Source organism: Pristiophorus japonicus, unplaced genomic scaffold (assembly GCF_044704955.1).
Source record: "Pristiophorus japonicus isolate sPriJap1 unplaced genomic scaffold, sPriJap1.hap1 HAP1_SCAFFOLD_42, whole genome shotgun sequence".
Classification (NCBI taxonomy): Eukaryota; Metazoa; Chordata; class Chondrichthyes; family Pristiophoridae; genus Pristiophorus; species Pristiophorus japonicus.
In genome coordinates this window covers 909,184-933,750 of record NW_027254090.1, presented here as the reverse complement: position 1 = coordinate 933,750, position 24,567 = coordinate 909,184, and the positions used below count along the sequence as shown (strand labels likewise).

The 24,567-nt window shown below is 44.4% G+C and overlaps 14 non-coding genes across 14 annotated transcripts; all 14 read right to left on the bottom strand.

Moving 5' to 3' along the window:
- Positions 1-2,204: 2,204 nt before the first annotated feature.
- On the bottom strand, positions 2,205-2,286 carry trnas-gcu (transfer RNA serine (anticodon GCU)). The gene has a single exon. It is a non-coding gene; the product is annotated as a tRNA-Ser (tRNA).
- A 2,596-nt stretch (positions 2,287-4,882) lies between these two features.
- On the bottom strand, positions 4,883-4,971 carry trnar-ucg (transfer RNA arginine (anticodon UCG)). The gene is given in 2 exon segments: positions 4,883-4,918; positions 4,935-4,971. It is a non-coding gene; the product is annotated as a tRNA-Arg (tRNA).
- Positions 4,972-6,899: 1,928 nt separating this feature from the next.
- On the bottom strand, positions 6,900-6,981 carry trnac-aca (transfer RNA cysteine (anticodon ACA)). Its single transcript has one exon. It is a non-coding gene; the product is annotated as a tRNA-Cys (tRNA).
- Positions 6,982-7,226: 245 nt separating this feature from the next.
- Positions 7,227-7,315, bottom strand: trnar-ucg (transfer RNA arginine (anticodon UCG)). Its single transcript is given in 2 exon segments — positions 7,227-7,262; positions 7,279-7,315. It is a non-coding gene; the product is annotated as a tRNA-Arg (tRNA).
- Positions 7,316-9,571: 2,256 nt separating this feature from the next.
- Positions 9,572-9,660, bottom strand: trnar-ucg (transfer RNA arginine (anticodon UCG)). Its single transcript is given in 2 exon segments — positions 9,572-9,607; positions 9,624-9,660. It is a non-coding gene; the product is annotated as a tRNA-Arg (tRNA).
- A 1,917-nt stretch (positions 9,661-11,577) lies between these two features.
- trnas-gcu (transfer RNA serine (anticodon GCU)) lies at positions 11,578-11,659 on the bottom strand. The gene has a single exon. It is a non-coding gene; the product is annotated as a tRNA-Ser (tRNA).
- Positions 11,660-11,904: 245 nt separating this feature from the next.
- On the bottom strand, positions 11,905-11,993 carry trnar-ucg (transfer RNA arginine (anticodon UCG)). The gene is given in 2 exon segments: positions 11,905-11,940; positions 11,957-11,993. It is a non-coding gene; the product is annotated as a tRNA-Arg (tRNA).
- Positions 11,994-14,249: 2,256 nt separating this feature from the next.
- Positions 14,250-14,338, bottom strand: trnar-ucg (transfer RNA arginine (anticodon UCG)). Its single transcript is given in 2 exon segments — positions 14,250-14,285; positions 14,302-14,338. It is a non-coding gene; the product is annotated as a tRNA-Arg (tRNA).
- Positions 14,339-16,255: 1,917 nt separating this feature from the next.
- trnas-gcu (transfer RNA serine (anticodon GCU)) lies at positions 16,256-16,337 on the bottom strand. The gene has a single exon. It is a non-coding gene; the product is annotated as a tRNA-Ser (tRNA).
- A 245-nt stretch (positions 16,338-16,582) lies between these two features.
- trnar-ucg (transfer RNA arginine (anticodon UCG)) lies at positions 16,583-16,671 on the bottom strand. The gene is given in 2 exon segments: positions 16,583-16,618; positions 16,635-16,671. It is a non-coding gene; the product is annotated as a tRNA-Arg (tRNA).
- Positions 16,672-18,588: 1,917 nt separating this feature from the next.
- trnas-gcu (transfer RNA serine (anticodon GCU)) lies at positions 18,589-18,670 on the bottom strand. Its single transcript has one exon. It is a non-coding gene; the product is annotated as a tRNA-Ser (tRNA).
- Positions 18,671-18,915: 245 nt separating this feature from the next.
- On the bottom strand, positions 18,916-19,004 carry trnar-ucg (transfer RNA arginine (anticodon UCG)). Its single transcript is given in 2 exon segments — positions 18,916-18,951; positions 18,968-19,004. It is a non-coding gene; the product is annotated as a tRNA-Arg (tRNA).
- Positions 19,005-20,933: 1,929 nt separating this feature from the next.
- trnas-gcu (transfer RNA serine (anticodon GCU)) lies at positions 20,934-21,015 on the bottom strand. The gene has a single exon. It is a non-coding gene; the product is annotated as a tRNA-Ser (tRNA).
- A 245-nt stretch (positions 21,016-21,260) lies between these two features.
- Positions 21,261-21,349, bottom strand: trnar-ucg (transfer RNA arginine (anticodon UCG)). The gene is given in 2 exon segments: positions 21,261-21,296; positions 21,313-21,349. It is a non-coding gene; the product is annotated as a tRNA-Arg (tRNA).
- Between the last annotated feature and the right edge of the window lie 3,218 nt (positions 21,350-24,567).

Below are 24,567 nucleotides of genomic sequence, written 5' to 3'. Positions count from 1 at the left end.
GAGACGGTTATTGAAGCCCCAGGTGATAGACAGGCAGGAAGGAGGGAGGGACGTAAAACCAGTCTAGACTGAAATATATATATATTTAACATTTTTAGAAAATGAATGCATTTAAATTGTATTTAAAAAAAATTGAATTTGAGTTGTTTTAAATAAATACATAAATGATTCATAATCTATGTATTTTTTGATTGAACGAAATCTGTGTAACGAGAATAATTCCATTGGAAATGAGTGGTGCAGTAAATAAATACCCAACCACAGTAAGCCCATGGTGGAAGACAAGCATGAGGGAAGATGTGGGCATTAATGGCGATCTTTTAAAGTAGCGTGTGTCTTTCTGCTGGATCTGACAGCAGCTGCTTGTGCTGTGAAATAGGTCAAATGTAATAGAGCCCAGCGCAGGCAGAACAGAAAAAGCATATTTATTTTGGAAGTTAAAAATTTGGGATTATATTTAAATATACACACATATATATACATGGATAAACAAAGTCAGTCAAGTCTTGTCTTGTCTTGTCTTGGTTTGATTTGATTTGAATTTGAAAATAAGGATGGAGGATGTCATCATGTCACACAGCCCACACGCAAGCCCTGGCTAAAATCGCTATATTTCTAACTTGTGTATTTTCCCTTCTTTCAGATGTGGAATAGCAAAATCCCACAGCAGATTCTTCTACCGTCAGACAGTCCACGAAGGAGTGTTCAATCAAATCAGTACGGTTTCAAGTTGCATGTAATGCATTTTTCTCACATGACAGTAAGATCGCACAGCACGTTTGCACACTCTCTCGCTTACACAAATACACAAACAAACTAAAATTCCTTAAACTCCAAAGGCAGGTTTGGAAATTTGAAATTGGAAATCAGGGACAGACAGCACATCCCTTTTAAACAGACACAGAATAATGACGGTCTGATAGCACACCATTTTAAAGAGACAGAGAATGATCTCGGACAAAAAGCACATCCCCTTAAAAGGGACACGGAAATAGAATGAATAAATACAGATAAATATGCAAAACTCGGCAGGTCGTGCAGAATTTGTGGAGGAAGAATCCGGTTTCACGTTCTGTCGGATAATCATTCCGATATTTTATGAAAAAGTTAAAGATTACAGATTTTTTCAACAAAAATAGCGCCTGGAAAAAATACGCAGCGAGAAAGGTCAAATGGGAACGTCTGTGATACAGTGGAACGCAGGAGTGATTAAATAATACATGGCACAATGGAGAAAGGCAAAGTGCGTGGTAATCGGGCAATAACGGAACAAAGGATCGTCCAGAGGAGGTGTTAGTGGGAATAGCAGAACCATTACCAGACAATGGGAGCGGTGCTTATGATCCGATACGTTGAACATAATGTTGAGGCCAGAAGACGAGAACATGCCTGCAATATAGGGTGTCACCGCCTTTTAATCAGACCAGGCAGCTTTGCCAGCCCGGATTGATGTCCTGTCCGCTTTGAATTCGGCAGCCAAGGGACTAATTCAAAAGGCAGCTTCTCTCATCTTTTCAGCTCTAGAGAAACAGGACGCACTCATATTCAGGGCAGAGGTGGAGATTGACGCTGAATGTAAGATTATCCCAATTGAGGTGAACTTATGCGTTCAGATAGGAAGATATACTGATCAAGTATTGGCCGGAACCAAACAAGGGTTCAGGTTATCCAACGAGTCACAGAGCCGAGTACCTCTGAGATATTTTAACTTTACTCAATTTGGCGGGTTTCACTTTGCTCTGGGATTTGGATGCTAATGAAACATCGGCGTAAAATCACACGTTTTAACGTGAAATATGTCTGTTTTCTCACATGTCGAGCGGCTGTTAGAAGCGGAGTTTTGAATAAAACATGGCGGGGCTCCACCGGGATTTGGCCCGTGATCTCTCGCATTTAAAATGTGATTATTCCGAAGCGAGATTCATAACCGTGGACCAACGAGCCGCCGACAGTGAAAAGCGCAGCTCTCAGATTCTGACGGTGGTGTGAAATGATATTATGGCCCATCGTGCATGTGCTGTCTCTCAGATACCTATCTAATTAGTGCCCCTCGCCATTGTACTGCAACTGTTCTCCTTTTGACGAATATATTATTAATTTGAGACATGACATGAGGAAAGTACAGCATCCCTGTAAGTAAAAGGGGAATTTGGCGATGAGGTTAAATGTGAACGTCAAAAAGTGGTTAAGCTGCAAGACAACGACGACGAGAATGGGATTCGAACCCATGCGTGCAGAGCATAATGGATTAGCAGTCCATCGCCTTAATCTCTCGGCCACCTCGTCTCTGCTATAAGACATCGTCAGCCATTCAATCTCCTGCTTTTTGTATCCAAACAGAAATAATGTGCAAGAAAGTCCACTTCACAGCTTGCTCTGCCCGTGCATGCAGATCGACAATGATGAAAACTTGCCATGAGATTCTTTGAGCAAACAGCCTTCCTTCACTTCAGGTGAGTGACTGGAAGAGATGGTTGGTTTCTCGGCAGAATCACAACAAAGAATATAAAATTTCACGTAGCGAGCTTAGTTGACCGCGGCAGGACTCGAACCTGCAATCTTCTGATAACTTTGCGGTTAAAATCGAAGTCAGACGCCTCATCTATTAGGCCACGCGGCCGCTGCCAGCACCAATCATTGTGTTGTTGTGTATATTGCGAGCAAATTCGGGGCAACTGCAAGATGAAGGAGTGGATTTAGGAAATGATGAGCATATTTCGAGTGAATGAACAGATGCACTGCGATCTGGGTGCGCACCGGCGCTGGCAACCCCAATGTAAGTTGGAACACTATAGTTTAACAATTCGGTCATTGCAGCTGAAATCATACTCCTTCTCAAACAATACAGGATGAGCCGGGTTTCTGAGAAAATCCGTTTTAAAGGGAAAGATTATGAACCGGAACTGACAACCAGCCCAATAAACAGACAAAGAATGATCCGGGATTGCAAGGACATCCCTTTTACCCAGATGCAGAATGACCCTTGACTGACAGCAGTCCCCTTTTAAAAGAATAAAGTGAGATTTCGATCATCCCTGAAGGCAATTGTGCAGTGGGGCTCAGGACCACGCGGCGCAGAGACTGTTATTGAAGCCACAGGTGATAGACAAGGAGGGAGGGAGGGAGGGAGGGACGAAAAACCAGCCCAGTCTGAAACACACAAACAAACTAATATTCCTTAACCTCCAAAGGCAGGTTTTGAAATTTCAAATTGGAAATCGGGGACAGACAGCACATCCCTTTGAAACAGACACAGAATGATGAGGCTCCGATAGCACACCATTTTACAGAGACAGAGAATGATCTCGGACAGACAGCAAATCCCCTTAAAAGGGACACGGAAATAGAATGAATAAAAACAGATAAATATGTAAAACTCGGCAGGTCGTGCAGATTTTGTGGAGGAAGAATCCGATTTCACGTTCTGTCGGATAATAATTCCGATATTTCAGGAAAAAGTTAAAGATTACAGATGTTTTCAACAAAAATAGCGCCTGGAAAAAATACGCAGCGAGAAATGTCAAATGGGAACGTTTGTGATGCAGCGGAACGAAGGAGTAATTAAATAATACATGGCACAATGGAGAAAGGCAAAGTGGGTGGTAATCGGTCAATAACGTAACAAAGGATGGTCCAGAGGAAGTGTTAGTGGGAATAGCAGAACCATTACCAGACAATGGGAGCGATGCTTATCATCCGATACGTTGAACCTAATGTTGAGGGCCAGAAGACGAGAACATGCTTACAATATAGGCTGTCACCGCCTTTTAATCAGACCAGGCAGCTTTGCCAGCCCGGATTGATTTCCTGTATGCTTTGAATTCGGCAGCCAAGGGACGAATTCAAAAAGCAGCTTCTCTCATCTTTTCAGCTCTAGAGAACCAGGACGCACACATATTCAGGGCAGAGGTGGAGATTGACGCTGAATGTATCCTTATCCCAATTGAGGTGAACTTATGCGTACAGACAGGAAGATATACTGATCAAGTATCGGCCGGAACCAAACAAGGCTTTAGGTTATCCAACGAGTCACAGAGCCGAGTACCTCTGAGATATTTTAACTTTACTCAGTTTGGCTGGTTTCACTTTGCTCTGGGATTTGGATGCTCAGGGAACATCGGCGTAAAATCACACGTTTTAACGTGAAATACGTCTGTTTTCTCACATGTCGAGCGGCTGTTAGAAGCGGAAATTTGAGTAAAACATGGCGGGGCTCGTCCGGGATTTGGCCCGTGACTCTCGCATTTCAAATGTGATCATTCCGAAGGGAGAATCATAACCGTGGACCAACGAGCCGCCGACAGTGAAAAGCGCAGCTCTCAGATTCTGACGGTGGTGAGAAATGATATTATGGCCCATCGTGCATGTGCTGTCTCTCAGATACCTATCTAATTAGTGCCCCTCGCCATTGTACTGCAACTGTTCTCCTTTTGACGAATATATTATTAATTTGAGACATGACATGAGGAAAGTACAGCATCCCTGTAAGTAAAAGGGGAATTTGGCGATGAGGTTAAATGTGAATGTCAAAAAGTGGTTAAGCTGCAAGACAACGACGACGAGAATGGGATTCGAACCGATGCGTGCAGAGCACAATGGATTAGCAGCCAACGCCTTAATCTCTCGGCCACCTCGTCTCTGCTATAAGACATCGTCAGCCATTCAATCTCCTGCTTTTTGTATCCAAACAGAAATAATGTGCAAGAAAGTGCACTTCACAGCTTGCTCTGCCCGTGCATGCAGATCGACAATGATGAAAACTTGCCATGAGATTCTTTGAGCAAACAGCCTTCCTTCACTTCAGGTGAGTGACTGGAAGAGATGGTTGGTTTCTCGGCAGAATCACAACAAAGAATATAAAATGTCTCGTAGCGAGCTAAGTTGACCGCGGCAGGACTCGAACCTGCAATCTTCTGATAACTTTGCGGTTGTTATCGAAGTCAGACGCCTTATCCATTAGGCAACGCGGCCGCTGCCAGCAAAATTCATTGTGTTGTTGTATATATTGCGAGCAAATTCGGGGCAACTGCAATATCAAGGAGTGGATTTAGGAAAAGATGAGCATATTTCGAATGAATGAACAGATGCACTGCGATCTGGGTGCGCACCAGCGCAGGCAAGCCCAATGTAAATTGGAACACTATAGTTTAACAATTCGGTCATTGCAGCTGAAATCATACTCCTTCTCAAACAATACAGGATGACCCGGGTTTATGAGAAAATCCGTTTCAAAGGGAAAGATTATGAACCGGAACTGACAACCAGCCCATTTAAACAGACACAGAATGATCCGGGATTGCAAGGACATCCCTTTTACCCAGATGCAGAATGACCCTTGACTGACAGCAGTTCCCTTTTAAAAGAATAAAGTGAGATTTCGATCATCCCTGAAGGCAATTGTGCAGTGGGGCTCAGGACCACGCGGCGCAGAGACTGTTATTGAAGCCACAGGTGATAGACAAGGAGGGAGGGAGGGACGTAAAACAAGCCCAGTCTGAAACACACAAACAAACTAATATTCCTTAACCTCCAAAGGCAGGTTTTGAAATTTCAAATTGGAAATCCGGGACAGACAGCACATCCCTTTGAAACAGACACAGAATGATGAGGGTCTGATAGCACACCATTTTACAGAGACAGAGAATGATCTTGGACAGACAGCAAATCCCCTTAAAAGGGACACGGAAATAGAATGAATAAAAACAGATAAATATGTAAAACTCGGCAGGTTGTGCAGATTTTGTGGAGGAAGAATCCGGTTTCACGTTCTGTCGGATAATAATTCCGATATTTCAGGAAAAAGTTAAAGATTACAGATGTTTTCAACAAAAATAGCGCCTGGAAAAAATACGCAGCGAGAAATGTCAAATGGGAACGTTTGTGATGCAGCGGAACGAAGGAGTGATTAAATAATACATGGCACAATGGAGAAAGTCAAAGTGGGTGGTAATCGGGCAAAAACGTAACAAAGGATGGTCCAGAGGAAGTGTTAGTGGGAATAGCAGAACCATTACCAGACAATGGGAGCGGTGCTTATCATCCGATACGTTGAACCTAATGTTGAGGCCAGAAGACGAGAACATGCTTACAATATAGGCTGTCACCGCCTTTTAATCAGACCAGGCAGCTTTGCCAGCCCGGATTGATTTCCTGTTTGCTTTGAATTCGGCAGCGAAGGGACGAATTCAAAAAGCAGCTTCTCTCATCTTTTCAGCTCCAGAGAACCAGGACGCACTCATATTCAGGGCAGAGGTGGAGATTGACGCTGGATGTATGCTTATCCCAATTGAGGTGAACTTATGCGTACAGACAGGAAGATATACTGATCAAGTATCGGCCGGAACCAAACAGGGCTTTCGGTTATCCAACGAGTCACTGAGCCGAGTACCTCTGAGATATTTTAACTTTACTCAGTTTGGCGGGATTCACTTTGCTCTGGGATTTGGATGCTAAGGGAACATCGGCGTAAAATCAGACGTTTTAACGTGAAATACGTCTGTTTTCTCACATGTCGAGCGGCTGTTAGAAGCGGAAATTTGAGTAAAACATGGCGGGGCTCGTCCGGGATTTGGCCCGTGACTCTCGCATTTCAAATGTGATCATTCCGAAGGGAGAATCATAACCGTGGACCAACGAGCCGCCGACAGTGAAAAGCGCAGCTCTCAGATTCTGACGGTGGTGAGAAATGATATTATGGCCCATCGTGCATGTGCTGTCTCTCAGATACCTATCTAATTAGTGCCCCTCGCCATTGTACTGCAACTGTTCTCCTTTTGACGAATATATTATTAATTTGAGACATGACATGAGGAAAGTACAGCATCCATGTAAGTAAAAGGGGAATTTGGCGATGAGGTTAAAAGTGAATGTCAGAAATTGGTTAAGCTATAAGACAACGACGACGAGAATGGGATTCGAACCCATGCGTGCAGAGTATAATGGATTTGTAGTCCATCGCCTTCATCTCTCGGCCACCTCGTCTCTGCTACAAGACATCGTCAGCCATTCAATCTCCTGCTTTTTGTATCCAAACAGAAATAATGTGCAAGAAAGTTCACTTCAGAGCTTGCTCTGCCCGTGCATGCAGATCGACAATGATGAAAACTTGCCATGAGATTCTTTGAGCAAACAGCCTTCCTTCACTTCAGGTGAGTGACTGGAAGAGATGGTTGGTTTCTCGGCAGAATCACAACAAAGAATATAAAATTTCACGTAGCGAGCTAAGTTGACCGCGGCAGGACTCGAACCTGCAATCTTCTGATAACTTTGCGGTTGTAATCGAAGTCAGACGCCTTATCCATTAGGCCACGCTGCCGCTGCCAGCAACATTCATTGTGTTGTTGTGTATATTGCGAGCAAGTTCGGGGCAACTGCAATATCAAGGAGTGGATTTCGGAAAAGATGAGCATATTTCGAGTGAATGAACAGATGCACTGCGATCTGGGTGCGCACCGGCGCAGGCAACCCCAATGTAAATTGGAACACTATAGTTTAACAATTCGGTCATTGCAGCTGAAATCATACTCCTTCTCAAACAATACAGGATGACCCGGGTTTATGAGAAAATCCGTTTTAAAGGGAAAGATGATGAACCGGAACTGACAACCAGCCCATTTAAACAGACACAGAATGATCCGGGATTGCAAGGACATCCCTTTTACCCAGATGCAGAATGACCCTTGACTGACAGCAGTTCCCTTTTAAAAGAATAAAGTGAGATTTCGATCATCCCTGAAGGCAATTGTGCAGTGGGGCTCAGGACCACGCGGCGCAGAGACTGTTATTGAAGCCACAGGTGATAGACAAGGAGGGAGGGAGGGACGTAAAACCAGCCCAGTCTGAAACACACAAACAAACTAATATTCCTTAACCTCCAAAGGCAGGTTTTGAAATTTCAAATTGGAAATCCGGGACAGACAGCACATCCCTTTGAAATAGACACAGAATGATGAGGGTCTGATAGCACACCATTTTACAGAGACAGAGAATGATCTCGGACAGACAGCAAATCCCCTTAAAAGGGACACGGAAATAGAATGAATAAAAACAGATAAATATGTAAAACTCGGCAGGTCGTGCAGATTTTGTGGAGGAAGAATCCGGTTTCACGTTCTGTCGGATTATCATTCCGATATTTCAGGAAAAAGTTAAAGATTACAGATGTTTTCAACAAAAATAGCGCCTGGAAACAATACGCAGCGAGAAATGTTAAATTGGAACGATTGTGATACAGCGGAACGCAGGAGTGATTAAATAATACATGGCACAATGGAGAAAGACAAAGTGGGTGGTAATCGGGCAATAACGTAACAAAGGATGGGCCAGAGGAGGTGTTAGTGGGAATAGCAGAACCATTACCAGACAATAGGAGCGGTGCTTATCATCCGATACGTTGAACCTAATGTTGAGGCCAGAAGACGAGAACATGCTTACAATATAGGCTGTCACCGCCTTTTAATCAGACCAGGCAGTTTTGCCAGCCCGGATTGATTTCCTGTCCGCTTTGAATTCGGCAGCCAAGGGACGAATTCAAAAGGCAGCTTCTCTCATCTTTTCAGATCTAGAGAAACAGGACGCACACACATTCAGGGCAGAGGTGGAGATTGACGCTGAATGTATGCTTATCCCAATTGAGCTGAACTTATGCGTACAGACAGGAAGATATACTGTTCAAGTATCGGCCGGAACCAAACAAGGCTTTAGGTTATCCAAAGAGTCACAGAGCCGAGTCCCTCTGAGATATTTTAACTTTACTCAGTTTGGCGGGTTTCACTTTGCTCTGGCATTTCGATGCTAAGGGAACATCGGCGTAAAATCACAAGTTTTAACGTGAAACACGTCTGTTTTCTCACATGTCGAGCGGCTGTTAGAAGAGGAACTTTGAGTAAAACATGGCGGGGCTCGTCCGGGATTTGGCCCGTGACCTCTCGCATTTCAAATGTGATCAATCCGAAGGGAGAATCATAACCGTGCACCAACGAGCCGCCGACAGTGAAAAGCGCAGGTCTCAGATTCTGACGGTGGTGAGAAATTATATTATGGCCCATCGTGCATGTGCTGTCTCTCAGATACCTATCTAATTAGTGCCCCTCGCCATTGTACTGCAACTGTTCTCCTTTTGACGAATATATTATTAATTTGAGACATGACATGAGGAAAGTACAGCATCCCTGTAAGTAAAAGGGGAATTTGGCGATGAGGTTAAATGTGAATGTCAAAAAGTGGTTAAGCTGCAAGCCAACGACGACGAGAATGGGATTCGAACCGATGCGTGCAGAGCACAATGGTTTAGCAGTCCATCGCATTAATCTCTCGGCCACCTCGTCTCTGCTATAAGCCATCGTCAGCCATTCAATCTCCTGCTTTTTGTATCCAAACAGAAATAATGTGCAGGGAAGTCCACTTCACAGCTTGCTCTGCCCGTGCATGCAGATCGACAATGATGAAAACTTGCCATGAGATTCTTTGAGCAAACAGCCTTCCTTCACTTCAGGTGAGTGACTGGAAGAGATGGTTGGTTTCACTTCAGAATCACAACAAAGAATATAAAATGTCTCGTAGCGAGCTAAGTTGACCGCGGCAGGACTCGAACCTGTAATTTTCTGATAACTTTGCGGTTGTCATCGAAGTCAGACGCCTTATCCATTAGGCCACGCGGCCGCTGCCAGCAACATTCATTGTGTTGTTGTATATATTGCGAGCAAATTCGGGGTAACTGCAATATCAAGGAGTGGATTTGGGAAAAGATGAGCATATTTCGAGTGAATGAACAGATGCACTGCGATCTGGGTGCGCACCGGCGCAGGCAACCCCAATGTAAATTGGAACACTATAGTTTAACAATTCGGTCATTGCAGCTGAAATCATACTCCTTCTCAAACAATACAGGATGACCCGGGTTTATGAGAAAATCCGTTTTAAAGGGAAAGATTATGAACCGGAACTGACAACCAGCCCATTTAAACAGACACAGAATGATCCGGGATTGCAAGGACAGCCCTTTTACCCAGATGCAGAATGACACTTGACTGACAGCAGTTCCCTTTTAAAAGAATAAAGTGAGATTTCGATCATCCCTGAAGGCAATTGTGCAGTGGGGCTCAGGACCACGCGGCGCAGAGACTGTTATTGAAGCCACAGGTGATAGACAAGGAGGGAGGGACGTAAAACCAGCTCAGTCTGAAACACACAAACAAACTAATATTCCTTAACCTCCAAAGGCAGGTTTTGAAATTTCAAATTGGAAATCCGGGACAGACAGCACATCCCTTTGAAACAGACACAGAATGATGAGGGTCTGATAGCACACCATTTTACAGAGACAGAGAATGATCTTGGACAGACAGCAAATCCCCTTAAAAGGGACACGGAAATAGAATGAATAAAAACAGATAAATATGTAAAACTCGGCAGGTCGTGCAGATTTTGTGGAGGAAAAATCCGGTTTCACGTTCCTATATTTCGATATTTCAGGAAAAAGTTAAAGATTACAGATGTTTTCAACAAAAATAGCGCCTGGAAAAAATACGCAGCGAGAAATGTCAAATGGGAACGTTTGTGATGCAGCGGAACGAAGGAGTGATTAAATAATACATGGCACAATGGAGAAAGGCAAAGTGGGTGGTAATCGGGCAATAACGTAACAAAGGATGGTCCAGAGGAAGTGTTAGTGGGAATAGCAGAACCATTACCAGACAATGGGAGCGGTGCTTATCATCCGATACGTTGAACCTAATGTTGAGGCCAGAAGACGAGAACATGCTTACAATATAGGCTGTCACCGCCTTTTAATCAGACCAGGCAGTTTTGCCAGCCCGGATTGATTTCCTGTATGCTTTGAATTCGGCAGCCAAGGGACGAATTCAAAAAGCAGCTTCTCTCATCTTTTCAGCTCTAGAGAACCAGGACGCACACATATTCAGGGCAGAGGTGGAGATTGACGCTGAATGTATGCTTATCCCAATTGAGGTGAACTTATGCGTACAGACAGGAAGATATGCTGATCAAGTATCGGCCGGAACCAAACAAGGCTTTCGGTTATCCAACGAGTCACAGAGCCGAGTACCTCTGAGATATTTTAACTTTACTCAGTTTGGCGGGTTTCACTTTGCTCTGGGATTTGGATGCTAAGGGAACATCGGCGTAAAATCACAAGTTTTAACGTGAAATACGCCTGTTTTCTCACATGTCGAGCGGCTGTTAGAAGCGGAAATTTTAGTAAAACATGGCGGGGCTCGTCCGGGATTTGGCCCGTGACCTCTCCCATTTCAAATGTGATCATACCGAAGGGAGAATCATAACAGTGGACCAACGAGCCGCCGACAGTGAAAAGCGCAGCTCTCAGATTCTGACGGTGGTGAGAAATGATATTATGGCCCATCGTGCATGTGCTGTCTCTCAGATACCTATCTAATTAGTGCCCCTCGCCATTGTACTGCAACTGTTCTCCTTTTGACGAATATATTATTAATTTGAGACATGACATGAGGAAAGTACAGCATCCCTGTAAGTAAAAGGGGAATTTGGCGATGAGGTTAAATGTGAATGTCAAAAAGTGGTTAAGCTGCAAGACAACGACGACGAGAATGGGATTCGAACCCATGCTTGCAGAGCATAATGGATTAGCAGTCCATCGCCTTAATCGCTCGGTCACCTCGTCTCTGCTATAAGACATCGTCAGCCATTCAATCTCCTGCTTTTTGAATCCAAACAGAAATAATGTTCAAGGAAGTCCACTTCACAGCTTGCTCTGCCCGTGCATGCAGATCGACAATGATGAAAACTTGCCATGAGATTCTTTCAGCAAACAACCTTCCTTCACTTCAGGTGAGTGACTGGAAGAGATGGTTGGTTTCTCGGCAGAATCACAACAAAGAATATAAAATTTCACGTAGCGAGCTAAGTTGACCGCGGCAGGACTCGAACCTGCAATCTTCTGATAACTTTGCGGTTGTAATCGAAGTCAGACGCCTTATCCATTAGGCCACGCTGCCGCTGCCAGCAACATTCATTGTGTTGTTGTGTATATTGCGAGCAAGTTCGGGGCAACTGCAATATCAAGGAGTGGATTTCGGAAAAGATGAGCATATTTCGAGTGAATGAACAGATGCACTGCGATCTGGGTGCGCACCGGCGCAGGCAACCCCAATGTAAATTGGAACACTATAGTTTAACAATTCGGTCATTGCAGCTGAAATCATACTCCTTCTCAAACAATACAGTATGACCCGGGTTTATGAGAAAATCCGTTTTAAAGGGAAAGATGATGAACCGGAACTGACAACCAGCCCATTTAAACAGACACAGAATGATCCGGGATTGCAAGGACATCCCTTTTACCCAGATGCAGAATGACCCTTGACTGACAGCAGTTCCCTTTTAAAAGAATAAAGTGAGATTTCGATCATCCCTGAAGGCAATTGTGCAGTGGGGCTCAGGACCACGCGGCGCAGAGACTGTTATTGAAGCCACAGGTGATAGACAAGGAGGGAGGGAGGGACGTAAAACCAGCCCAGTCTGAAACACACAAACAAACTAATATTCCTTAACCTCCAAAGGCAGGTTTTGAAATTTCAAATTGGAAATCCGGGACAGACAGCACATCCCTTTGAAATAGACACAGAATGATGAGGGTCTGATAGCACACCATTTTACAGAGACAGAGAATGATCTCGGACAGACAGCAAATCCCCTTAAAAGGGACACGGAAATAGAATGAATAAAAACAGATAAATATGTAAAACTCGGCAGGTCGTGCAGATTTTGTGGAGGAAGAATCCGGTTTCACGTTCTGTCGGATTATCATTCCGATATTTCAGGAAAAAGTTAAAGATTACAGATGTTTTCAACAAAAATAGCGCCTGGAAACAATACGCAGCGAGAAATGTTAAATGGGAACGATTGTGATACAGCGGAACGCAGGAGTGATTAAATAATACATGGCACAATGGAGAAAGACAAAGTGGGTGGTAATCGGGCAATAACGTAACAAAGGATGGTCCAGAGGAGGTGTTAGTGGGAATAGCAGAACCATTACCAGACAATAGGAGCGGTGCTTATCATCCGATACGTTGAACCTAATGTTGAGGCCAGAAGACGAGAACATGCTTACAATATAGGCTGTCACCGCCTTTTAATCAGACCAGGCAGTTTTGCCAGCCCGGATTGATTTCCTGTCCGCTTTGAATTCGGCAGCCAAGGGACGAATTCAAAAGGCAGCTTCTCTCATCTTTTCAGATCGAGAGAAACAGGACGCACACATATTCAGGGCAGAGGTGGAGATTGACGCTGAATGTATGCTTATCCCAATTGAGCTGAACTTATGCGTACAGACAGGAAGATATACAGTTCAAGTATCGGCCGGAACCAAACAAGGCTTTAGGTTATCCAAAGAGTCACAGAGCCGAGTCCCTCTGAGATATTTTAACTTTACTCAGTTTGGCGGGTTTCACTTTGCTCTGGCATTTCGATGCTAAGGGAACATCGGCGTAAAATCACAAGTTTTAACGTGAAACACGTCTGTTTTCTCACATGTCGAGCGGCTGTTAGAAGAGGAACTTTGAGTAAAACATGGCGGGGCTCGTCCGGGATTTGGCCCGTGACCTCTCGCATTTCAAATGTGATCAATCCGAAGGGAGAATCATAACCGTGCACCAACGAGCCGCCGACAGTGAAAAGCGCAGGTCTCAGATTCTGACGGTGGTGAGAAATTATATTATGGCCCATCGTGCATGTGCTGTCTCTCAGATACCTATCTAATTAGTGCCCCTCGCCATTGTACTGCAACTGTTCTCCTTTTGACGAATATATTATTAATTTGAGACATGACATGAGGAAAGTACAGCATCCCTGTAAGTAAAAGGGGAATTTGGCGATGAGGTTAAATGTGAATGTCAAAAAGTGGTTAAGCTGCAAGCCAACGACGACGAGAATGGGATTCGAAACCATGCGTGCAGAGCACAATGGTTTAGCAGTCCATCGCATTAATCTCTCGGCCACCTCGTCTCTGCTATAAGCCATCGTCAGCCATTCAATCTCCTGCTTTTTGTATCCAAACAGAAATAATGTGCAAGGAAGTCCACTTCACAGCTTGCTCTGCCCGTGCATGCAGATCGACAATGATGAAAACTTGCCGTGAGATTCTTTGAGCAAACAGCCTTCCTTCACTTCAGGTGAGTGACTGGAAGAGATGGTTGGTTTCACTTCAGAATCACAACAAAGAATATAAAATGTCTCGTAGCGAGCTAAGTTGACCGCGGCAGGACTCGAACCTGTAATTTTCTGATAACTTTGCGGTTGTCATCGAAGTCAGACGCCTTATCCATTAGGCCACGCGGCCGCTGCCAGCAACATTCATTGTGTTGTTGTATATATTGCGAGCAAATTCGGGGTAACTGCAATATCAAGGAGTGGATTTGGGAAAAGATGAGCATATTTCGAGTGAATGAACAGATGCACTGCGATCTGGGTGCGCACCGGCGCAGGCAACCCCACTGTAAATTGGAACACTATAGTTTAACAATTCGGTCATTGCAGCTGAAATCATACTCCTTCTCAAACAATACAGGATGACCCGGGTTTATGAGAAAATCCGTTTTAAAGGGAAAGATTATGAACCGGAACTGACAACCAGCCCATTTAAACAGACACAGAATGATCCGGGATTGCAAGGACAGCCCTTTTATCCAGATGCAGAATGACACTTGACTGACAGCAGTTCCCTTTTAAAAGAATAAAGTGAGATTTCGATCATCCCTGAAGGCAATTGTGCAGTGGGGCTCAGGACCACGCGACGCAGAGACTGTTATTGAAGCCACAGGTGATAGACAAGGAGGGAGGGACGTAAAACCAGCTCAGTCTGAAACACACAAACAAACTAATATTCCTTAACCTCCAAAGGCAGGTTTTGAAATTTCAAATTGGAAATCCGGGACAGACAGCACATCCCTTTGAAACAGACACAGAATGATGAGGGTCTGATAGCACACCATTTTACAGAGACAGAGAATGATCTTGGACAGACAGCAAATCCCCTTAAAAGGGACACGGAAATAGAATGAATAAAAACAGATAAATATGTAAAACTCGGCAGGTCGTGCAGATTTTGTGGAGGAAAAATCCGGTTTCACGTTCCTATATTTCGATATTTCAGGAAAAAGTTAAAGATTACAGATGTTTTCAACAAAAATAGCGCCTGGAAAAAATACGCAGCGAGAAATGTCAAATGGGAACGTTTGTGATGCAGCGGAACGAAGGAGTGATTAAATAATACATGGCACAATGGAGAAAGGCAAAGTGGGTGGTAATCGGGCAATAACGTAACAAAGGATGGTCCAGAGGAAGTGTTAGTGGGAATAGCAGAACCATTACCAGACAATGGTAGCGGTGCTTATCATCCGATACGTTGAACCTAATGTTGAGGCCAGAAGACGAGAACATGCTTACAATATAGGCTGTCACCGCCTTTTAATCAGACCAGGCAGTTTTGCCAGCCCGGATTGATTTCCTGTATGCTTTGAATTCGGCAGCCAAGGGACGAATTCAAAAAGCAGCTTCTCTCATCTTTTCAGCTCTAGAGAACCAGGACGCACACATATTCAGGGCAGAGTTGGAGATTGACGCTGAATGTATGCTTATCCCAATTGAGGTGAACTTATGCGTACAGACAGGAAGATATACTGATCAAGTATCGGCCGGAACCAAACAAGGCTTTAGGTTATCCAACGAGTCACAGAGCCGAGTACCTCTGAGATATTTTAACTTTACTCAGTTTGGCTGGTTTCACTTTGCTCTGGGATTTGGATGCTCAGGGAACATCGGCGTAAAATCACACGTTTTAACGTGAAATACGTCTGTTTTCTCACATGTCGAGCGGCTGTTAGAAGCGGAAATTTTAGTAAAACATGGCGGGGCTCGTCCGGGATTTGGCCCGTGACCTCTCCCATTTCAAATGTGATCATACCGAAGGGAGAATCATAACAGTGGACCAACGAGCCGCCGACAGTGAAAAGCGCAGCTCTCAGATTCTGACGGTGGTGAGAAATGATATTATGGCCCATCGTGCATGTGCTGTCTCTCAGATACCTATCTAATTAGTGCCCCTCGCCATTGTACTGCAACTGTTCTCCTTTTGACGAATATATTATTAATTTGAGACATGACATGAGGAAAGTACAGCATCCCTGTAAGTAAAAGGGGAATTTGGCGATGAGGTTAAATGTGAATGTCAAAAAGTGGTTAAGCTGCAAGACAACGACGACGAGAATGGGATTCGAACCCATGCTTGCAGAGCATAATGGATTAGCAGTCCATCGCCTTAATCGCTCGGCCACCTCGTCTCTGCTATAAGACATCGTCAGCCATTCAATCTCCTGCTTTTTGAATCCAAACAGAAATAATGTTCAAGGAAGTCCACTTCACAGCTTGCTCTGCCCGTGCATGCAGATCGACAATGATGAAAACTTGCCATGAGATTCTTTCAGCAAACAACCTTCCTTCACTTCAGGTGAGTGACTGGAAGAGATGGTTGGTTTCTCGGCAGAATCACAACAAAGAATATAAAATTTCACGTAGCGAGCTAAGTTGACCGCGGCAGGACTCGAACCTGCAATCTTCTGATAACTTTGCGGTTGTAATCGAAGTCAGACGCCTTATCCATTAGGCCACGCTGCCGCTGCCAGCAACATTCATTGTGTTGTTGTGTATATTGCGAGCAAGTTCGGGGCAACTGCAATATCAAGGAGTGGATTTCGGAAAAGATGAGCATATTTCGAGTGAATGAACAGATGCACTGCGATCTGGGTGCGCACCGGCGCAGGCAACCCCAATGTAAATTGGAACACTATAGTTTAACAATTCGGTCATTGCAGCTGAAATCATACTCCTTCTCAAACAATACAGTATGACCCGGGTTTATGAGAAAATCCGTTTTAAAGGGAAAGATGATGAACCGGAACTGACAACCAGCCCATTTAAACAGACACAGAATGATCCGGGATTGCAAGGACATCCCTTTTACCCAGATGCAGAATGACCCTTGACTGACAGCAGTTCCCTTTTAAAAGAATAAAGTGAGATTTCGATCATCCCTGAAGGCAATTGTGCAGTGGGGCTCAGGACCACGCGGCGCAGAGACTGTTATTGAAGCCACAGGTGATAGACAAGGAGGGAGGGACGTAAAACCAGCTCAGTCTGAAACACACAAACAAACTAATATTCCTTAACCTCCAAAGGCAGGTTTTGAAATTTCAAATTGGAAATCCGGGACAGACAGCACATCCCTTTGAAACAGACACAGAATGATGAGGGTCTGATAGCACACCATTTTACAGAGACAGAGAATGATCTTGGACAGACAGCAAATCCCCTTAAAAGGGACACGGAAATAGAATGAATAAAAACAGATAAATATGTAAAACTCGGCAGGTCGTGCAGATTTTGTGGAGGAAAAATCCGGTTTCACGTTCCTATATTTCGATATTTCAGGAAAAAGTTAAAGATTACAGATGTTTTCAACAAAAATAGCGCCTGGAAAAAATACGCAGCGAGAAATGTCAAATGGGAACGTTTGTGATGCAGCGGAACGAAGGAGTGATTAAATAATACATGGCACAATGGAGAAAGGCAAAGTGGGTGGTAATCGGGCAATAACGTAACAAAGGATGGTCCAGAGGAAGTGTTAGTGGGAATAGCAGAACCATTACCAGACAATGGGAGCGGTGCTTATCATCCGATACGTTGAACCTAATGTTGAGGCCAGAAGACGAGAACATGCTTACAATATAGGCTGTCACCGCCTTTTAATCAGACCAGGCAGTTTTGCCAGCCCGGATTGATTTCCTGTATGCTTTGAATTCGGCAGCCAAGGGACGAATTCAAAAAGCAGCTTCTCTCATCTTTTCAGCTCTAGAGAACCAGGACGCACACATATTCAGGGCAGAGGTGGAGATTGACGCTGAATGTATGCTTATCCCAATTGAGGTGAACTTATGCGTACAGACAGGAAGATATGCTGATCAAGTATCGGCCGGAACCAAACAAGGCTTTCGGTTATCCAACGAGTCACAGAGCCGAGTACCTCTGAGATATTTTAACTTTACTCAGTTTGGCGGGTTTCACTTTGCTCTGGGATTTGGATGCTAAGGGAACATCGGCGTAAAATCACAAGTTTTAACGTGAAATACGCCTGTTTTCTCACATGTCGAGCGGCTGTTAGAAGCGGAAATTTTAGTAAAACATGGCGGGGCTCGTCCGGGATTTGGCCCGTGACCTCTCCCATTTCAAATGTGATCATACCGAAGGGAGAATCATAACAGTGGACCAACGAGCCGCCGACAGTGAAAAGCGCAGCTCTCAGATTCTGACGGTGGTGAGAAATGATATTATGGCCCATCGTGCATGTGCTGTCTCTCAGATACCTATCTAATTAGTGCCCCTCGCCATTGTACTGCAACTGTTCTCCTTTTGACGAATATATTATTAATTTGAGACATGACATGAGGAAAGTACAGCATCCCTGTAAGTAAAAGGGGAATTTGGCGATGAGGTTAAATGTGAATGTCAAAAAGTGGTTAAGCTGCAAGACAACGACGACGAGAATGGGATTCGAACCCATGCTTGCAGAGCATAATGGATTAGCAGTCCATCGCCTTAATCGCTCGGCCACCTCGTCTCTGCTATAAGACATCGTCAGCCATTCAATCTCCTGCTTTTTGAATCCAAACAGAAATAATGTTCAAGGAAGTCCACTTCACAGCTTGCTCTGCCCGTGCATGCAGATCGACAATGATGAAAACTTGCCATGAGATTCTTTCAGCAAACAACCTTCCTTCACTTCAGGTGAGTGACTGGAAGAGATGGTTGGTTTCTCGGCAGAATCACAACAAAGAATATAAAATTTCACGTAGCGAGCTAAGTTGACCGCGGCAGGACTCGAACCTGCAATCTTCTGATAACTTTGCGGTTGTAATCGAAGTCAGACGCCTTATCCATTAGGCCACGCTGCCGCTGCCAGCAACATTCATTGTGTTGTTGTGTATATTGCGAGCAAGTTCGGGGCAACTGCAATATCAAGGAGTGGATTTCGGAAAAGATGAGCATATTTCGAGTGAATGAACAGATGCACTGCGATCTGGGTGCGCACCGGCGCAGGCAACCCCAATGTAAATTGGAACACTATAGTTTAACAATTCGGTCATTGCAGCTGAAATCATACTCCTTCTCAAACAATACAGTATGACCCGGGTTTATGAGAAAATCCGTTTTAAAGGGAAAGATGATGAACCGGAACTGACAACCAGCCCATTTAAACAGACAGAGAATGATCCGGGATTGCAAGGACATCCCTTTTACCCAGATGCAGAATGACCCTTGACTGACAGCAGTTCCCTTTTAAAAGAATAAAGTGAGATTTCGATCATCCCTGAAGGCAATTGTGCAGTGGGGCTCAGGACCACGCGGCGCAGAGACTGTTATTGAAGCCACAGGTGATAGACAAGGAGGGAGGGAGGGACGTAAAACCAGCCCAGTCTGAAACACACAAACAAACTAATATTCCTTAACCTCCAAAGGCAGGTTTTGAAATTTCAAATTGGAAATCCGGGACAGACAGCACATCCCTTTGAAATAGACACAGAATGATGAGGGTCTGATAGCACACCATTTTACAGAGACAGAGAATGATCTCGGACAGACAGCAAATCCCCTTAAAAGGGACACGGAAATAGAATGAATAAAAACAGATAAATATGTAAAACTCGGCAGGTCGTGCAGATTTTGTGGAGGAAGAATCCGGTTTCACGTTCTGTCGGATTATCATTCCGATATTTCAGGAAAAAGTTAAAGATTACAGATGTTTTCAACAAAAATAGCGCCTGGAAACAATACGCAGCGAGAAATGTTAAATGGGAACGATTGTGATACAGCGGAACGCAGGAGTGATTAAATAATACATGGCACAATGGAGAAAGACAAAGTGGGTGGTAATCGGGCAATAACGTAACAAAGGATGGTCCAGAGGAGGTGTTAGTGGGAATAGCAGAACCATTACCAGACAATAGGAGCGGTGCTTATCATCCGATACGTTGAACCTAATGTTGAGGTCAGAAGACGAGAACATGCTTACAATATAGGCTGTCACCGCCTTTTAATCAGACCAGGCAGTTTTGCCAGCCCGGATTGATTTCCTGTCCGCTTTGAATTCGGCAGCCAAGGGACGAATTCAAAAGGCAGCTTCTCTCATCTTTTCAGATCTAGAGAAACAGGACGCACACATATTCAGGGCAGAGGTGGAGATTGACGCTGAATGTATGCTTATCCCAATTGAGCTGAACTTATGCGTACAGACAGGAAGATATACTGTTCAAGTATCGGCCGGAACCAAACAAGGCTTTAGGTTATCCAAAGAGTCACAGAGCCGAGTCCCTCTGAGATATTTTAACTTTACTCAGTTTGGCGGGTTTCACTTTGCTCTGGCATTTCGATGCTAAGGGAACATCGGCGTAAAATCACAAGTTTTAACGTGAAACACGTCTGTTTTCTCACATGTCGAGCGGCTGTTAGAAGAGGAACTTTGAGTAAAACATGGCGGGGCTCGTCCGGGATTTGGCCCGTGACCTCTCGCATTTCAAATGTGATCAATCCGAAGGGAGAATCATAACCGTGCACCAACGAGCCGCCGACAGTGAAAAGCGCAGGTCTCAGATTCTGACGGTGGTGAGAAATTATATTATGGCCCATCGTGCATGTGCTGTCTCTCAGATACCTATCTAATTAGTGCCCCTCGCCATTGTACTGCAACTGTTCTCCTTTTGACGAATATATTATTAATTTGAGACATGACATGAGGAAAGTACAGCATCCCTGTAAGTAAAAGGGGAATTTGGCGATGAGGTTAAATGTGAATGTCAAAAAGTGGTTAAGCTGCAAGCCAACGACGACGAGAATGGGATTCGAACCCATGCGTGCAGAGCACAATGGTTTAGCAGTCCATCGCATTAATCTCTCGGCCACCTCGTCTCTGCTATAAGCCATCGTCAGCCATTCAATCTCCTGCTTTTTGTATCCAAACAGAAATAATGTGCAAGGAAGTCCACTTCACAGCTTGCTCTGCCCGTGCATGCAGATCGACAATGATGAAAACTTGCCGTGAGATTCTTTGAGCAAACAGCCTTCCTTCACTTCAGGTGAGTGACTGGAAGAGATGGTTGGTTTCACTTCAGAATCACAACAAAGAATATAAAATGTCTCGTAGCGAGCTAAGTTGACCGCGGCAGGACTCGAACCTGTAATCTTCTGATAACTTTGCGGTTGTCATCGAAGTCAGACGCCTTATCCATTAGGCCACGCGGCCGCTGCCAGCAACATTCATTGTGTTGTTGTATATATTGCGAGCAAATTCGGGGTAACTGCAATATCAAGGAGTGGATTTGGGAAAAGATGAGCATATTTCGAGTGAATGAACAGATGCACTGCGATCTGGGTGCGCACCGGCGCAGGCAACCCCAATGTAAATTGGAACACTATAGTTTAACAATTCGGTCATTGCAGCTGAAATCATACTCCTTCTCAAACAATACAGGATGACCCGGGTTTATGAGAAAATCCGTTTTAAAGGGAAAGATTATGAACCGGAACTGACAACCAGCCCATTTAAACAGACACAGAATGATCCGGGATTGCAAGGACATCCCTTTTACCCAGATGCAGAATGACCCTTGACTGACAGCAGTCCCCTTTTAAAAGAATAAAGTGAGATGTCGATCATCCCTGAAGGCAATTGTGCAGTGGGGCTCAGGACCACGCGGCGCAGAGACTGTTATTGAAGCCACAGGTGATAGACAAGGAGGGAGGGAGGGAGGGAGGGAGGGACGAAAAACCAGCCCATTCTGAAACACACAAACAAACTAATATTCCTTAACCTCCAAAGGCAGGTTTTGAAATTTCAAATTGGAAATCGGGGACAGACAGCACATCCCTTTGAAACAGACACAGAATGATGAGGGTCCGATAGCACACCATTTTACAGAGACAGAGAATGATCTCGGACAGACAGCAAATCCCCTTAAAAGGGACACGGAAATAGAATGAATAAAAACAGATAAATATGTAAAACTCGGCAGGTCGTGCAGATTTTGTGGAGGAAGAATCCGGTTTCACGTTCTGTCGGATAATCATTCCGATATTTCAGGAAAAAGTTAAAGATTACAGATGTTTTCAACAAAAATAGCGCCTGGAAACAATACGCAGCGAGAAATGTCAAATGGGAACGTTTGCGATACAGCGGAACGCAGGAGTGATTAAATAATACATGGCACAATGGAGAAAGGCAAAGTGGGTGGTAATCGGGCAATAACGTAACAAAGGATGGTCCAGAGGAGGTGTTAGTGGGAATAGCAGAACCATTACCAGACAATAGGAGCGGTGCTTATCATCCGATACGTTGAACCTAATGTTGAGGCCAGAAGACGAGAACATGCTTACAATATAGGCTGTCACCGCCTTTTAATCAGACCAGGCAGCTTTGCCAGCCCGGATTGATTTCCTGTATGCTTTGAATTCGGCAGCCAAGGGACGAATTCAAAAAGCAGCTTCTCTCATCTTTTCAGCTCTAGAGAACCAGAACGCACACATATTCAGGGCAGAGGTGGAGGTTGACGCTGAATGTATGCTTATCCCAATTGAGGTGAACTTATGCGTACAGACAGGAAGATATACTGATCAAGTATCGGCCGGAACCAAACAAGGCTTTCGGTTATCCAACGAGTCACAGAGCCGAGTACCTCTGAGATATTTTAACTTTACTCAGTTTGGCGGGTTTCACTTTGCTCTGGGATTTGGATGCTAAGGGAACATCGGCGTAAAATCACACGTTTTAACGTGAAATACGTCTGTTTTCTCACATGTCGAGCGGCTGTTGGAAGCGAAAATGTGAGTAAAACATGGCGGGGCTCGTCCGGGATTTGGCCCGTGACTCTCGCATTTCAAATGTGATCATTCCGAAGGGAGAATCATAACCGTGGACCAACGAGCCGCCGACAGTGAAAAGCGCAGCTCTCAGATTCTGACGGTGGTGAGAAATGATATTATGGCCCATCGTGCATGTGCTGTCTCTCAGATACCTATCTAATTAGTGTCCCTCGCCATTGTACTGCAACTGTTCTCCTTTTGACGAATATATTATTAATTTGAGACATGACATGACGAAAGTACAGCATCCCTGTAAGTAAAAGGGGAATTTGGCGATGAGGTTAAATGTGAATGTCAAAAAGTGGTTAAGCTGCAAGACAACGACGACGAGAATGGGTTCGAACCCTTGCGTGCTGAAGGGGTTGACTGTGGATGGGCAATGGCAGACATTTAGAGACCGCATGGATGAACTACAACAATTGTACATTCCTGTCTGGCGTAAAAATAAAAAAGGGAAGGTGGCTCAACCGTGGCTCTCTAGGGAAATCAGCGATAGTATTAAAGCCAAGGAAATGGCATACAAATTGGCCAGAAATAGCAGCGAACCTGGGGACTGGGAGAAATTTAGAACTCAGCAGAGGAGTACAAAGGGTTTGATTAGGGCAGGGAAAATGGAGTACGAAAAGAAGCTTGCAGGGAACATTAAGGCGGATTGCAAAAGTTTCTATAGGTATGTAAAGAGAAAAAGGTTAGTAAAGACAAACGTAGGTCCCCTGCAGTCAGAATCAGGGGAAGTCATAACGGGGAACAAAGAAATGGCAGAATAATTGAACAAGTACTTTGGTTCAGTATTCACTAAGGAGGACACAAACAACCTTCCGGATATAAAAGTGGTCAGAGGGTCTATTAAGGAGGAGGAACTGAGGGAAATCTTTATTAGTCGGGAAATTGTGTTGGGGAAATTGATGGGATTGAAGGCCGATAAATTCCCAGGGCCTGATGGACTGCATCCCAGAGTACTTAAGGAGGTGGCCTTGGAAATAGCGGATGCATTGATAGTCATTTTCCAACATTCCATTGACTCTGGATCAGTTCCTATCGAGTGGAGGGTAGCCAATGTAACCCCACTTTTTAAAAAAGGAGGGAGAGAGAAAGCAGGGAATTATAGACCGGTCAGCCTGACCTCAGTAGTGGGTAAAATGATGGAATCAATTATTAAGGATGTCATAGCAGCGCATTTGGAAAATGGTGACATGATAGGTCCAAGTCAGCATGGATTTGTGAAAGGGAGATCATGCTTGACAAATCTTCTGGAATTTTTTGAGGATGTTTCCAATAAAGTGGACAAAGGAGTACCAGTTGATGTGGTATATTTGGACTTTCAGAAGGCTTTCGACAAGGTCCCACACAGGAGATTAATGTGCAAAGTTAAAGCACATGGGATTGGGGTTAGTGTGCTGACGTGGATTGAGAACTGGTTGTCAGACAGGAAGCAAAGAGTAGGAGTAAATGGGTACTTTTCGGAATGGCAGGCAGTGACTAGTTGGGTACCGCAGGGTTCTGTGCTGGGGCACCAGCTGTTTACATTGTACATTAATGATTTAGACGAGGGGATTAAATGTAGTATCTCCAAATTTGCGGATGACACTAAGTTGGGTGGCA